The sequence below is a fragment of the Vombatus ursinus genome, unplaced genomic scaffold (assembly GCF_900497805.2).
Source record: "Vombatus ursinus unplaced genomic scaffold, bare-nosed wombat genome assembly UNPS02014809.1, whole genome shotgun sequence".
In the NCBI taxonomy this organism is placed as follows: Eukaryota; Metazoa; Chordata; class Mammalia; order Diprotodontia; family Vombatidae; genus Vombatus; species Vombatus ursinus.
The window spans coordinates 1,922,271-1,939,800 of NW_020954587.1; the positions used below are offsets into that span (position 1 = coordinate 1,922,271).

The following is a 17,530-nucleotide window of genomic DNA, read 5'->3' on the forward strand; positions in this document are numbered from 1 at the left end:
TTCCGGAGACTTAAGAATGTGATGGAGAAAATGTTGATAATGAAGATTAAACTCAAAAGTGTGTCCTGCATAGATCTTTTTTTTTTCAGAGTAGATCGTTTGAACACTTACCAGCACTCCCTTGCACTGGAGCCACTTAAGGCAAACAAATTAATTCACATTTTGTCCCAGGTCTCACCTGATCAATGACTAAGGATGTCTAGACACCAATTTTAAAGACAATTTATAAGCTTAACTTTGGCAAAATAATAGCAAGTAGCTAGATGGCTCATACAGCAGATAGAGAATGTTGGACTTGGAATCAGGAAGACCTGAGTTCAAATTCTACCTCAGCCACTTGCTAGCTACTTGGAACTTGCCAACTCACTTAACCTTTTTCTGCCTCTGGTTCCTCATCTGTAAAATCGCGGTAATAACAGTACCTATCTCACAGGGTTGGCTTTGCAAATGTTAATATACTCCATAAATGATATCTATTATTATGATATAACTAATTCAAGAGAGGACACTGGTAAATGAGACCATTTTAGGACAGCATTTGCAATGATTCTATTCTCCAATACTTTATTTAATTTACTACATTCATATAATAATCTTATGCTTGCTTTCTACTTTTCTTAAAATGAATGATCTGATAATTTTTGAACAAGATTAATTTCATTGCTGTATCTTTAAGGGAATCTTAATGTTTGTCCTGTGGAATTGCTTTTGCAAAACCTGCCTGTTTCCTACTAATACCCTCTTCAAGTATGCCCTTAAGCGCATCTAAATGATCATCACATAAAATTATAAATATAAATATGTATGTACACATATATGTATGTGTATGTATATATGTGCATATAAAAGAAAACTATTTAAAAACTAAAGTGGTAATATTAAATGGAATAATTTGGGAAAGCTAAAAATAATTAAAACATTCACCAAAATGTTAAAAATGTAGGTTAGTACTTGGTAATGTTGTTTTAGTTACTTAAAAAACTAAACTATATTAATGCCCAAGATTTTTTCCCAGCACCTTCAGTATCCTTCTCTCCTTAAGATAACTTGTTCATTTCAATGAGCGTCCAATGCCTTCATACTTGGGTCATGGTGGATCATCCCTATACATGCTTAGTCAAATTCAGTTGCTTTTCCCATCTTTGTCTTCTTTACTACCTTCTCTGTTTATGCATCTGGACTCTTATAACTATAATGGCACTATTGTACTTGATGGCCAAGTTTGTTTTAAAAATCTTTCCTAGATCTTTCCCATTTTTCCCACATTTGTTGTCCCATTTTCATCCTTAAATTCCTTTGCGATGACTGCTCACCTGGGCTTTTTGCTTATCCTTCTTTAAACTTATTTTCCTTCTACTGTTTTTTTTTCTGTTTTATGAGGCTACAGGGCTCATAATCGTTGATCATCCTTCTTTGCTAAGATTTTGCCAGAGAGATTTTCCTCCACACTTATGTTGGCAATAAGTTAAGTGTTTGCTGACTCAAGAGCTGCTGGGGTTTTTCTGTTTTCCTTGTTTCAGCAATTGATTCATATTGACTAAGTTACTTTATGAAATTACAGTAGTCAGTATCTATGTCCTTTCCCTATTTTTCATCAATAGTTTAAAAGTTCACATCCAAGTTAATTTAACTGCTTCTCATTTTTATTCTTTTTTTAACCAACATATGTTGCTGCATAAACTGCAACTATCTTCATGATAATCCTTTTTGTAATTATTTATCATACATAATGACTTAATGGCTCTTGAAATTAAGTTTCTTGCTTTCTTTGGTCAGATAATAAAATCAGCTCTTCCAACTCCATTTGCTTTTCCAAGGAGAACCTTTAAACTATTTAGATTCCATTTAGATTCATACTCCTTCTTTTGTCTGCTTCAATTAATAGTGAGAATATTAAGCTGATATTATCTAGTTCCTCAAGCCGTATTTCCACTAGTCAATCATTGGATAAGTATCTCACATTTAGAGTGTATATAGCCAAGTTAAAACTTATAGAATGCCTAAGAACAATGCAATTCACATATATAACCTATATCAAATTGATTGCTATCTTAGGGAGGAAGGAGAGGAGAGAGGAAAGGAGAAAAATTTGAAACTCAAAATCTTATAAAAATGAATGTTAAAAATTATCTTTACGTGAAATTTGAAAAAACAAAATACCATTAAAAGAACAATGCTGTTCTTAGCAGTCGTTTTCCATTTTTAGTCATTGTCAATATAGAATCAGAAAAGGAAAAGGGGAAGAGATTTAACATTCTTATAGGTCTAGCATAATGATGATGAATCCTTTTATACTCACTAGTTCATTAATTGGAATATAGACTTACTTTTTTTACTAGGACTATACCTATCCTGCTAGAATCTGCCAGAACTCACATTCTATAGGCATAGCCTTTAAGAACACATAATCTCCCTCAACACAGGTATCAAAAAAGTAATCTGTGGGAGTAATACTTAATAAATAATAATGCTAATAAACTCAATCTGATTGTAAAAAATGAATATCAGGAAATATCAGGCCTAGCTCAGTTGCTATTTCTTCCATGAAGCCCATTCCCCTAATCTAATTTCTAGGAGAAATTATCTCTTTCTCCTCTGATTTTTTTTATTGCACTTTACTTATACTTTTCCAATTAATTTATTATATTCTAATTTGTATCATAATATTTAGATAGTGAGGTCCTAGGGGGCATGGATTCTCTCTTCCTATTCATTTATTTACACCTCATAATACTTAGAATAGTGATTTCCCAAGGGAGATTATTAATAAATGTTTATTGCATTCAATTATTCATGTTTTAAAGGATCTAATTTTATTACCCTTTTATTATTTAACAAATTAAACATTTACTAAAGCATTTAGTATGTGAAAAATAATATAGTCCCTGTTTCTTGGGAGTTTACAATTTAATAGGGATATTAATAGGTGCATATAATATGTATAACCAGTACTGCTATGATGTGTGAATTTATTCCAATATGATTAATATACTAGGAAACATTTTGAACATAACTCAAATTTCAAGTTGGCTTCTGCCCGACTTTTTGTCTGAGAAACATTAAGAATGCAGAAAACGGAACCACCTCACAATAACTTACAAAGTACAACTTTTTCAATGCTCACAAGTAAACTTCAGGTCTTTGTCAAGGTAAAGTGTTAAATTAATTCTATATTCCAGTCTAGTAGGACCTGTGATCAGGGGAGGGTTAGTACATACCACCCACATCCGTACTTCCTTTCATTATGGCCTCTAATCTTAGTCTGGGAATTGAGGTCTATCCAACTTGCTAATACAGCCAGGGGTTCAGGCCTAGCAGCCAATAAGGCGACCACTATTAATTGCAGTATTTATGTATTTCTTAACTATTTAACATATATGACTGTGCTATCTTTTTGTTTTTTAATTAGGTTCCTATTTTTATTAGTCACTGACACAGTTTATCTACTTATTTATTTTCATTTTCAACATTCACTTTTATAAGATTTTTGAGTTCTAAATTTTCCCCCTCCCCTCATTCCTCCCTAAGGTGGCATGCAATCTGATATAGGGTATACATTTACAATCATATTAAACATACTTCCACATTAGTCATGTTGTGAAAGAAAAATCAGAAAAAAATGGAAAAACCATGAGAAAGAAAACAAAAACAAAAATAAAAAAGAGAGAGAAAATCACATGCTTCGATCTGCATTCAGAATCCATAGTTTTTTCTCTGAATGTAGATAGCATTTCCATCAGGAGTCTTTTGGAACTGTCTTAGATCATTGTATTGCTGAGAAGAGCTAAGTCTATCAAAATTGATTATCGCACAGCATTGCTGCTGCTATGTACAATGTTCTCCTGGTTCTGCTCACTTCACTAAGCATCAGTTCGTGTAAGTCTTTCCAAGCTTTTCTGAAATCCATCTGCTCATCATTCCTTGTGAAACAGTACTATTCCATTACATTTATATACCACGATTTGATCAGTCATTCCCCAACTGATGGGCATCCCCTCAATTTCCAATAAGAGAGGTGATATAAATATTTTTGTATATGGGGGTCCTTTTCCCTTTTTTACGATCTCATTGGGATACAGAGTTAGTACTGCTATTGCTGGATCAAAGGGTATGCACAATTTGATGGCCTTTTGGGTTTAGTGCTGACATAGTTTTTGAGTGTCGTACCCCTAATCTTAATTTTCCCCACGAGTTCTATGGTTTATATTACATAATTTGGTATACTGGGAGCACATGACAAGTTATAACTGGCTACTATATAAGACTGAAGATGCTAAGGGCAAGTATAATAACAGGGAAATCACTTTGATCTAGGAGGAAAAAATGGAAGCCTTTAAGGAGAAGATGGTATCTGAACTCATTCTCAAAAGAAGAGAATCATTGCAACGAATTGATATGACAGTGGAGTGTGAAATAAGTTTCAAGTATGTAGGTATTAGTCTATGGTAATACACAGAAGCAGAAAAGGGAAGGACAAGATTTAAGAACAGCTAGTATTCCAGTTTCTTGGAAAATATAGTGCATGAAGTATAGTGCAATAAAAAGGAAACCAGGCTTTTTAAATCCTCAAAAGCAAGGCTTAGGAGTTAGTAATTTTGTCTTCCAGGCAATGGGTATCCACTGAAATATTTTTAAACAGAGGAGTAACATGCTGAGATCCATGAATTAGGATGATCAATTTCTGTAGCAATGTGAAAGATAGATACAAGAGACAAGAGGACTAATAAGGAACAATTTGAATATATTCTAGCCAGAGGAAATGAGTATCTGAACCAAATTACCTACTGCTGTATGAGTGATAAACAAGGTATAGAAGTAACATATTGCCAAGATATAACTAACTGAACTCAACAACTGGTTATTTGTGGGAGAAGGAATGAATCAAAAGAAAACTCCCAGGTTTCAAGCCTCAATGGCTAGGAGGGTGTTGATACCATCAATGGGAACACTTAAGTAGGGAGAGAACAGGTTTAAGTGGGAAGGAGATGTATTAGTCATAATGGCACAAAGAAACTAAGAAGAAAGTTCTCTTCTTTGTATTTCTTATGCTGAGAAATTTATCTTAAAATAAATCCTGATTCTGAAAACTGAAACTTCTCTCACTAGAAATTCAAAAGTCATTACCCTACACAAGATAATGTCATATAGCTATCATATTCCTTCTAAGCACAGCTTGCCATTGAAAACACTTCTAGAAGCAGTTATCTTGAAAGCAAAATATGATGAGCTCAAATAAGAATAAGGCTTCAAAACTGAGGGGAAAGAGATCTATTACATAACCTAGTTTCAAAGAACAGACCTTAGGACCATGTAGTTTTATTCACCACAAAGACATCTCATGGCCTATAGCTTCAAACTCTAATGATAAAGTGATAAGATTAGAAAACTCACATAAAAGAAAATGACATAAATCCTTAAGAAATATCCTCTCAGAAAAGGCCCTAGGTAGCATAGTGAGAAGCACTTTGAAATGCATTGTTTTGTTTAATTAAATTTGGTAGGGATACATGAGTTAAACAAAATTTACACTGAAGAAACAGAAATGTAGTGGGACATTCCCAAAGAAGACCAAAAAAAAACCAGAATTTTTATCTTTTCCAAAAAGTCCAAGTAAATGACAGAAAATGATTCCATATATAACAACAGATTCACTTTTTGTGTTGGCAAAGAACTAGAAGCAAAGTAGGTGCCAATTGATGGGGTATAGGTAAATAAATTGTAACATATAAATGAAATGGAATGTCATTGTATTATAAGAAATAACAAATATGAAGAATTCAAAGATGTAGGAGAAGAGGTAAATGAAACTGATGCAGAAAAATCAGAATAGGAGAAATAATAAGCTTAATGAAACACAGCAATTTAGGTGGAAAGAATAAAATAAAACTGCTGCTTAATTATAATGACCATGCTTGGATCTAAAGACAAACTGAGAGAATATACCTCTCTCCACTGAAGGAGGTAAAGGGAGAGATTATGGAAGTGAAATATTATATGCAGTTATCCCTTCCACATTGCTGGGACAAGAGGAACGGTGCCACCATGATCTGGAAAATGTGCATAAATTTTTTTGTCCTTCCCTTCACACCAGAGAAAAGAAATTGTGCATATTTAGGGTATTAAAAGATAAAATATGTTGATATTATACAATACTATATATATCTATCTATATATATATATATAGATATAGTATGGATTTCTGAGTTTCTAAACTTTTTTGTCATCTGCAGCTTCTGCAAAACTCCCAAAAAATTCCCATTTAATTTCTTATGCTGACCTGTGATATATTGAAACTGTGATAAAGAAAGTTGTGATGTGGAGGGGATAACTGTATACTGACAGATGTTATCAACATGCTTGTTTGACTGACCTGCTTCCTACAACCACCACCATTTCTTTTTAAATCAGTTACAAGGGATAGATTTCTGTGTTGAGGAGATAGGGAGGGACTGATGTGACTTTAAAGTAAAAAACTGATTTGGAACTGATTATTATTTGGAAACTGATGTGACTTTAAAGTAAAAAGCATCACTTTATTTTTCTTAATCCAAGGAGTAAATCAAGTTATTATGTAAAGACAATTTTTTTGTTTGAGTGAAGTAATTGGGGTTAAGTGACTTGCCCAGGGTCACACAGCTAGTAAGTGTCATGTCTGAGGCTGGATTTGAACCCAGATATTCCTGAATCCAAGGCCAGAGCTCTACCCACTGCGCCACCTACCTGCCCCTTGTAAAGACAACTTTTGAAAGCTGAAAAAAAAGTTTCCTGCTCTTTCCTCTACAGCACAGTTGCCTTTCACTGATTAAAAAAAGTAATAATATTGGTACAATGTAAGGTCATTCATGAAAATGGTAGGATGGCAGGGGAGGGATATTGAGAAAGAGAGGAAAATAATGGACTTTTAAGACTTGGGCAGTAAGTCAAATGAGGATTAGGCAATGTGATGCACACATAAGCAAGTTCGAAAAGCAATATATTGCTTTCTCACTAGGTTTTCATGGGAACCAATGAATTTAGGGGAGTTTAAATATTGGTGGTTTTTTATTTGTTAATTAAGTTGTCTTCAGGTTGACACTTTCTTTTAGAATAATGACCTGGGCAGTGAGAGAATCAAAAGGGAAGGAAAAATGGAAATAGAGTTAATGAGAAATGTATATTGCAGAAAAAACACTTGTTCTCTACATTCTTAGTAACTGCTTGAAAGGAGTTCACTATAAACATCCAGTTAATCCTGTAATATAGAAATATTTTAATATGTAAGCACTCAGATTTTTAAGAGTAACAGCAGTGTTCTGTTTCAGGTCATTGTTGGTAACAGAATATTCAGTTAGATATGCCATAGACCTGACATAGCAAAGCAGTTCTGACCCTTTTGTGTGGTAAAAGCTAATAACAGAGCATTAATAGCATTCTTGCCTTGTTGAAAATGTCATCTTTTCAGAAAGGATTAAGAAAAACTCAGTGATGAAGTGGAATCAGGAAGGAAGGAAGGAAGGAAATAGACATTTATATGTCACTTACTATCTATCCGGATCTCTGCTCTACAATAAGAAGGGGTTCAGCTATAATACATATGCACTAGAGAAAAGGGCTATGGTGGCTCTGTGATATGACAAAGATCACTGATAGAAGAGCAGAAGTCATCAAGATCAGACTATATGATACATAGTCCAGAGTCAAATGGTAGGTGGATTCTTGTTAGGAAATATATTGAAAATAATTGTGATTAGTCTGAGTTCATAGAACCATAAATTTAGAGCTAAAAGGGATCTTAGAAGTAATCTAGTACATTTTCCTCATTTTTGAGATTATGAAAATGAAGCCCAGAGAAGTTAAATAATGTGTTTAGGGTCATATACATGGTAACTGGAAGAGACAGGATCCGAACTCAAGTGTTCCAACTCCAAATCTAGTACTTTTTCCCATTATTCTCTGCTGTCTTTCCTTTCCACCAAGTGCCAAGAGAACCTAATTGAATAGACCATGTAGAGACATATACTCAGTGCTTAGTATGGTGCCTCTCACATAGTAAATACTTAATAAATGTGTTGATTAGTTGACTGGTTCACCAACAGGGACATTCATTGTTATATCCTGAGGAGCTGAGATGTCTTCGTAATGTTATATATTCTTAATTAGCTGCATAATAACTATTTCTAAGGTTTCCTATAAAGAAATTCATATATATCAGCATGAGTTTTGGAGATGAGATTTAAGTATTTTCATGTGGCATTTTGGCTGTCAAAAATCTTTATAAATATTTATTGAATTAAGTAATATGCATTGTACTCTGTAAGAAAGTCTAAAGGGAAAGGAGTAAAAAAATGTCAAAACATTTACAGAAAATATAAGTTGATACTAAAATATTTCCAAAGTTAATAAAACTACTTTATCATACTCATTGTTACATATAAGTGTTTAGTTAATAATACTGTTATTCTCCTCTTAAGTTAAAATGAATCTGACCAATCCATTTAAAGGAATTTTATATATATATATATATATATATATATATATATATATATCAGATACATCAAAGTGTCAATATATGAATTTCATAAGTAATCAGTAATAAAAATTATAGGATAATATGGCTAAAATTTTAAATTAGTATTTTATTGCTCAAATTCTCCAATTCAGTGCAGAATTTTGTACATACAAATTCAATCATACGTAATTTAGTTATCATTTATTTTAAAAAATTATCTACACAAGTACATTATAATGTCATCAAATTTTATTACAGAACGCTAAATAGAGTTGAAACCATCAGAAGATCAAAGAAAATTGCACAATTTTTTGAGAACTATGCACCCTGCCTGAACTGCAGATTGAGTTTAATAAACTGCTAGTGATCTGTCCAAAAAGTCTTTATCCAGATTCCTATTACAGTGACATTTCAGCTAACTAGTACTGGGCCAATGGAATCAAAGGATTGGCACTTCCTCCTGAGACTACTGCTGATTAGTTGTGTGATCTTAGGTAAGTCACTTAACCTCTCTATTCCTTGGTCTTTTCATTTGTTACATGACGGGGCTGAACTAGATGACCTTCCAGCTCAAAATACTATGATCATATGAAGTTAGTTTCAAGAGTTGAAACACCCTGAGAAGTTCTAAAGAACTGCAATTTTTTGAAAATGACTATTTGAAGATAAAATTCTTCATTTTTTTAAAAAAGTCTGCATTTTTTTTGAAAGAGTCTGCAAAAGAGAATAGGCGTAAGAACTCAGTTTGAGAGATTTTACATGTGTTGACTATGGTCATCAGAGCTCATGAAGTTAAGTTGTAACCAATGAAATGTAAGTTTCTGTCATGCTTTATTTTATTTTATTTTTTAGATCTGAGGATTGCAGGTAAGCTTTTCGTGACTCATAAATCTGGTCTGCATGGATAAATACAAATACATAAACAAAGAGAGGGTGATTTTTTTCCAGAAGTGCAAAAACACAACAAATAATCTTTTTATTACAGGAAGCACAGGGTCATCACCTGTGCAAATAGCAGTTTACTTGTCTTTTATAAAATGAAAAAGAAAGCCATTTCTGATCATTTCCTTTGGGGGACCAAAAATTAAATTAAGCTGTTGCTCGACAAAATTTGTCTTACAAGTTTCCCGTCTTTTTATTATCCTATCAGCTCTAAATAAAGGATTCACCTCAAGTGCTGAACACTTTCTTTTGTTTTTTTTTTAACGTATTGTGGATGTCTGTGTACTATTTGGGCTTCCTACATAATATTCCTTTAATCTAAATTCATGATTACCATTCCTTTTCATATCACAAATGTCCTTGACAATGGATTTCATAACACTTTTCCAACTAAGTCATTGTTGATAACATTCTCTAAATGTCTTGTATCTATCATGTGTCCTTCCATTACCTTTTAGGTCATCTGCAATTTGAATTTTTCCAATATCATGGCATTTCATGGTTTGCAGTTAGCTAGCATCCTGGGAGCATAATGGAATTAAAAATATGAAGCATTTCCAGTAGGGAGCAGTTGAGGTTAATTGAAAACAATGGATAATTTTCCAAATATAAACTAGCTAAATCTCCTACTTTTCCTCCTATTCAATTCTTAGTCCAGGTCATGGTCCAAATATAGGATGTGCTTAAGATTTACTCATGATGTATTAAATCAATGAACTTCTTATTTAGTATAACATTTTGTAACCTTATCAAAATGTTTTCTTTCTTCATTATGAATCCTTAGACCTGTTCTCTATCAAATAACAATTAATTTCATTGAAGTACTTTTTTAGTATCCTATGTTTCAATGCCATTATCCCAATGTCATCTGCAAATAGGAGCATCTAGAGAACCCCATCAAGTCCTTTTTAATTTTTAATCGGCGTAGGACATCATCCATGATACTGCTGAATATAACCAGATGTCTCTTCATTTTATGTCTTGCTTCACATGTATACTTAGTGTGGTCATTAAACAAAGTTATCTCCTTGGTTATATCTATTATAGAATTTTACATGAATCTAACATAAGCTGCATTTTATTCTATCAAGTTAAGTACTTTTTGAAGTTAATTAACAATGGACAAAGCAGAATCTTATCATGTCTCATCTCTGTGCCTCTCAGTCAATATACTGCTATGGAAATACAGTTTGTTAATTTTTTTTTCAAAAGCCTACCTGTTTCTCTTTTAAATTTTCAGGAAGGACATCTTTGACGTGTTCATAACAATATTTTCATGAGATTCTTTGGAGAGATGAGAAAGTAGGATAGGTAGCAGCTTCTATTTTGGGGTTGCATTTAGGCACAGGGTGGTAAAAATATTATCGATTACATTTCCATTGTTTTGCCATCTTTGCTTCTTTTAGATAATTTTGAAAATCTACTTATGGGTGTTCTTAAAACTTTGTCACTTCTAACAGGAATTTCTTCTGTTTTAACACGGTCAGTTCGAACCACTCTTCCTAATGTTATAATCTTGTTCAATGGAGAAATGCATGGTGGGTATGACTAGGCTACACAATATAAATAAGGAGGACACCCAGGGCTAAAATACATCATCAATGAAATGTATTTCAAGTGTAAGAAATGGTAAGTGGACAAACAATATTCCACTGACATGCTTATGACGTAAGAAGAAAGTTGTGATAATAAACTCTTGTGGTTAACTTATGGTAGGACAAGTTTTACAAGAGAAAGGCAAAGATGAATAAGGAGAGAATTCCCAAATCTGAGAAATAGTAAGGGATAGCAACAAATAGAAAGGAAAGGACAAAAACTACCAAAATAATAAAAAAAAATGAGATAGAAGTGGGGGTTCCAATTTGCTACTTAAGAAGCTCTACCCTCATAAGGGACACAATAAAGAATTAAATAATGTCATAGCTCATCAGAGAGAAAATGAAATCTTTAATAGATTACAAGGGAGGAGAAATAACGAGAAGGAAAAGTTGAATAAAACCTTTTTGGGAAAGGGTATAACAGATACCAAAATAAGAGTTTGGAAAGGAAGAGGAGGGAAAATTTTAAACTACATATTCAACTGTGCAGAGAAAGAGAGGGTTCAAAAGAAGTGAAGATATAGCTAAATAAAGAAATCAATAATTTAAGCAAATTTCAGGAACCTGGGACAGGTCAGATGAATGAAAATGAGAGGAAGAGGATCAAACCTGTGGGAATAGACAGGTATAAAAACAATGTAAGCAAAATGTTATATAAAATAAAATAGAAATTGTTGATTTGCTCTCATATTCTATCAGTTTTGTGTTCTGTTTTCTGAACTGCACATCAATTTGATCTTTCTGGCTTAGTGGGCTATAGTATACATGGCATAGCAATTGATATTTTTTATTGACACACATATATATGTAAATAAATACATATGTAAAGATGTATCTTTCTCTTTTTACATATATGTATGTATATTATACAAATATATCTAAATATGCACACATATCTATCTATCTATTTATCTATCTATCCTCTATTTAACCACTGAAGTGATTTTCCTAAAGCACAGGTCCAACTGTCACTCCCTACTCAATAATACTCTAGTGGTTGTCTAAGACTTTCAGAATCACATACAAAATGATCTGTTTGGCAATCAAAGTCCTTCCTAACCTAGTCCCTCCTACTTTTCCAGTCTTCTTACACCTTATCCCCTACCATGTCCTCTTTGATACAGTGACACTGGTTTCCTAGATGTTCCATGAACAAGACACTCCATCTCTCAAAGAACATATTCCCTCCTCAACTTCATCTATTGACTTCCCTGGTTTCCTTAAAATTCCATCTTTTACAGTAAGTTATTTTCAACACTTATTAATTCTAATGCCTTCTGTGACCTAGCAGTATTGAATTTCACTACTAAATTTCCCAGCCCTGCATTCTTGCTGAAAGGGGCAAAGGGTGAAAGGGGGAAGGGGGAGTCCTTGTTCCTCTGAAATTATTCTGGCTAGTTCTCATAGCAAAAAAGACACGTAAAACATTTTGACCAAAAAAATTGCCAGAAAGGTCTCCTAGAAATAAAGCTTTGATCAATAGCTAGTAAAGACAGAAGACATTGGAGCAAAGTGGCATCAAGACAAAAAATATAATTAGTACTGTGAGGTCAGGAGAGGTTGGAAGAGGTACAAAATAAGTTTCTAATTTAAGATATCTGGCAGACAATAGCAGAGAGCCATTCTGTTGGCATTAAGATTTTTGTAGGCAGCTGGGAAAGAAAATACCTATTTCAGGAAGATAAGATAAGGTCTGCTATAAATAAAGTTTCAATTATAGGTCAGTAGGTATAAATAATTGTGATGCATGTCAACAGATACACTACTATAAGGAATAAAAGAATAACCATTAATGTAAGAGCTCAGGGTTTATAAGAGCTTGGCAGTTCAAAAGAAATTATATTCCCACAACAGCTATATATTAAAATTTCTGAAAAAAAAACAGAATATATTAAAGTGCATCTATAAATACATATCATTCAATAAATCCTTCATATAACAGGAAATGTTAAATCATCTCATTAAAAATTTTGGTAGAGTGTTTAACTATAGTTATACTAAAAATCACTTAAATACTACTATATAAAATCAACTCTTTGATAAGATTTGTCATAGTACATCTTTCAAAACGAATGGGTCTTAAGAGTTGAGGTTCTTTGGCTAAAATATAAAAGTCAACAGTCCCATTCTTATAAATAAAAAGCTATGGGGCAGGGCAGCTAGGTGGTGCAGTGAATAGAGCTCCGGCCTTGGAGTCAGGAGGACCTAAGTTCAAATCCAGCCTCAGACACTTAACACTTACTAGCTGTGTGACCCTGAGCAAGTCACTTAACCCCGATTGCCTCACCAAAAAGCAAAAAATAAATAAATAAAAAATAAATTAAAAAAAAGTTATGGGGTTTTTAGAGGAAAAAAAAGAATAATCTTTTCATATTTTCCCCAGAACTTAGCACCTTATTCATTAAAAAATTATGACATAACACATATACCAACAATATAAAACTTATGAAGTAATTTGGAGTACAATTAGAAGTAGGAAAATTTACTTTAAAAATATAACCATAAGAAGTAGGAAAATTTACTTTAAAAATATAACCATAAGCTCAAATGTTTCATGACCATGGTACTAAATTAGAAACCTGTGAATAGCTAAACTTTAAATGTGAAAAGAAGCATAGTAGAATGCACAGAGGTCTGGCCGCAGTATCAGAGAACCAGGATCAAATTGTGCCTTTCATTTGCTGCCTCTGTGATCTTGAGCAAGTCATTTAAACTTTCTGGAGCTCAGTTTCCCCATCTATAAGATAAGGGGGTGTATCAGATATCCTATAAGGTCCCTTCTGACTCCAGATATCTGGAGATCACATATAATAAGATAATATGTGCTTCTTTTTCCTACTGTCTCATATATGTAGTTTCCATTCATATGCTTTTATTTCTGTGCACAGGAGATATTGGTGTCTGTGTAATGTATGTATTTATGCAATGTATACACCTTCTATATATACATATATGTGTATATGTACATACATATGCACTTGATGTGTGTATACATATACATACACTGTGTGTACATGTTTACATATATGCAGCATATGCATGTGTATAGGTAGGCTGTGAAAATGCATACATACACAAACATATTTAATAAACTGCATGAATATATTTAACAAATTCCAATATTTTCCTATTACCTCTAGTATCTAATATAAAGTCCCTTGTTTGGTGTTTAAAACTCTTCATAACCTGGCCCCTTAGTACCTTCCCTGGCTTCTTACACTTTACTCCTCTCAACATGATCTATGATCCAGTTACTCTGACATATTTGCTACTCCTTGCAAAGAACTCTACATCAACTTTTCCCTACCTTTGAACTGACTGTCCTCCATGCTTGAAATATTCTAGCACTTTACCTCTAAGACATAGTTTCCTTGGTTTTCTTCAAGGCTCAGCTCAAATACCACTTTATACATACGCATGTGTGCACACACACACACACGCACAGACACACATACATACACACATGTCCAATCCACAGCAGTAAAATCTTCTGGGTGGAAACTGCATAGATTAGAGAATAGGGATGAAGATGTGGGGGAGAGGGGAAGCACCTATTATTGAATTCTGAAGTGTGCTGTTTGTAATGCAGAGAATTTTAGATTTTCTGTGTTACTTTGGTTGAGTAACTAACTTAGCTTCTCTGTATTTCAGTTTCCCCTTCTTTTAGATAGAACTAACAATAATACTTTCACTGTCAGATGGGTTAATTGTAAAGAAAGCAACTTGTGAATTGTGAAGCACTAGACTTATAAATGCATGTTATTATATGCACTCTCCAGTCACTTAACCAATTGTATCAGTTTCAAAATTCTAAGTAAGTTGAAAATCCTTCCTCCAAATAAAATTATGATCAGATTTAAAATAGAAATTTTCCTTACACCTAAAAAACAGAATGATCAAGAAGAAGAGTCATTCAATAAACATTTGTTAAGTACAACAGAATCTTCTTATGGATTTGTGCTAGTCTCCAGAGTATTTAAAAAGTATAAAGTATACCTGCCATCCTCAGGGGACTTGAAGTCAATTGCATGAATATGTAACTGACATAAATGACCACAACAAAAATAATACACGATATGTGTGTGTGTGTGTGTGTGTGTATCAAAGTTACAAAGAGTTGTGTGAAATTCACCGGAAAGAGATGGGTAAAGATTATTACCTACTGTGGAGAAGTGGAGAGGGGAAGAGAAAGGGGAAGTAGGAAGACCAGGAAGTGTCTGATAGAAGGTGGCAAGTGAGTTGAGCTTCAAAACATAGGTTTGATTTCAACAGCCAGCGGCGACAGTTTGAGCAAAGGTAGGAAAGCAACAAAGTGGGAGATGAAGATGGTGGAAACAGAGTAATCCAATTTGACTGGTGCATAAAATACATTCAAGGGGAAAGATGAAGGCTGTGAAGGTGGTTGTTTGTCATTTGTTTGTTTTCAAAGAGGACCAGTGACCTCACAGGTGATGCCTTGGTTTATACATGAATTGGATTTAAGTGAGGCAGAGTTGCAAAAAGCAGTCAGCCTTGCTCTCTCTTTCTGAGTCATCAAAGCCCAGTGACAGGACAAGTCAAGATGACTGGAGTTGGCCTGGAGTACAGTGGATGACCTTGGTGTCTTCAATACCTGACCAAGCTCTAAACACTCCATAGTGCCTGCTTTAGCCATTTTCATGGCTGTTGGAACAAATTGTTCTCATTCACTCATTCTGTCAGGAAAAGACTTTGGCTTGGGATAGACACTCCCCTAACTCACTGATGAGTTTGAGACCTGTCAGTTCCCCTCAACCTGGTTTAGCCCTTCTGCCATGAAGGTTTTATCAGGGAGAGGCCACTGCACATGCTACAGCTTCTTGAAGCCACAGGTGAGAGCTGAGTGAATCAGGTGAACACCAAACGTGGATGAGCAGCCCTAAAAGGGGCTTGGCAAGCCCTCACACCAGAGCTGCTAGTGGTGGAAGGCTTTCAATGCCAGTCTAACAAGTTTGAATTGTATTTGGTAAACAGTGAAGAGTTTTATTTCAATACTTCAAAGATCTGTAATTACATGAGTATGGCAACTCCATTTAACAATGCAGCTTACATTTTATCTATTACTTAGCCAATGGTCTTCAAAAAGGTGTTAATCTTCAATATTTTCTGTTACCAAAAAAAATCTAATACTTTGCGTGTGGTCTGGTAAAAGGGTCTCCTCAAATTTAGCTGGTCTTGGACCTTGGACAATAGACATAGTTCCTCACTGAGCCTTTGCTCAAATGCTTTTCACCTTAGTTGCACCTGTTAAACTTTGGGTTCTGAGGACAAAGCATGTAAGAACTCAGGCCCAACCACCACCACCACCCCCAACCCCCTGCCACACATACATCATTGATATGGCATTGAAGTAGGACTTTAGGGAGGGACCAGATCTATGCATAAGGACAAATAGAAAGGAGGCAGTATGAAGGATTATCTGAATTAGAAAGATATTAGAAGTAAGAAGTTATTGTACTAGTCTAGACAGGGAAGTAGTAACAGTCACTATTAAAATGGTAGAAGCAAAAATAGGATACAATATATCTGAGAGATACTTAGAAGATAGAATTGGCAAGGAGAAGCTATTTCTTACACTAGATTGATATAGAATGTTTAGTGGCTTTATACATTAGCTTCTGAGTATAAGGCTAGATTTAATGGCAATGATTTCACATGGCACAAAATAGATGGAATATAATAATAAATCAAGATACATTCAACTTTGGCCTGATATTGTGTATCTTTTTGTCCCTTGGAAAGATTTGTTTTTTGCTCGTTCTAACCAAATATCATTACAAATATGCATCTCATTTGTAATTTACATTATAATTATTTTTAAAATATACACATCGCCTAAATCTGCAATTCCTTTTGTGTTCCTGAGATACAACCTTAATTCTCTGAATGGATGTTCAGCTGCATTAATGAAATACACAAATCTCATTGCAGCAGGAAGCAATAAGGCTTCAATGTCACTGTCCTGTCAAGAACAAGAAAACTGTGCCACAAATTTTTAAATATGCAAGCTCAACATGAGAACAATAGAGCACTTCTCATTGCTTTATCAGAGGGCAAGTCATACTAATTAGATTGTAATGTCAAGAGTACTTCTTCACTGGTAGTTTGACACAATAATGTTTTCTGCAGCAAGGAAGCAGTTTAGATGTTTCCTTTTCACCTTTAAAGCCCAGATCTCAACAAAACTGCAGGCTGGAGGATAAAAAAGCAAGCAGATTTAGATTTCAGTTCTTATTAACCCATTTATTCTTAGTCAGTTAAGCATTTATTAAATGCTTACCATGTACCATGCACTATGCTAAGTGCTTTAGTCAATTATTTAACCTCTCCAAGGCACAGTTTCTCCATATATTGAAGGGAAAGCATTCCTTTTGACATAATGACTTCATATATTTGAAGGAAGACTAAAATTCAAGAAAGATTCCCCCATAATGTTCCTCCTTGATCAAAGAGGTCATGTACTTTGAAGTATCACATTTAATAC

At 34.0% G+C, this 17,530-nt stretch overlaps 1 protein-coding gene across 1 annotated transcript in view; it reads right to left on the minus strand.

Annotated features, from left to right (window-relative positions):
- Window positions 1–17,530, minus strand: part of CFAP47 (cilia and flagella associated protein 47) — an 857,531-nt gene that overhangs the window by 325,950 nt on the left and 514,051 nt on the right. The gene's annotated exons all lie outside the window — the stretch shown is intronic.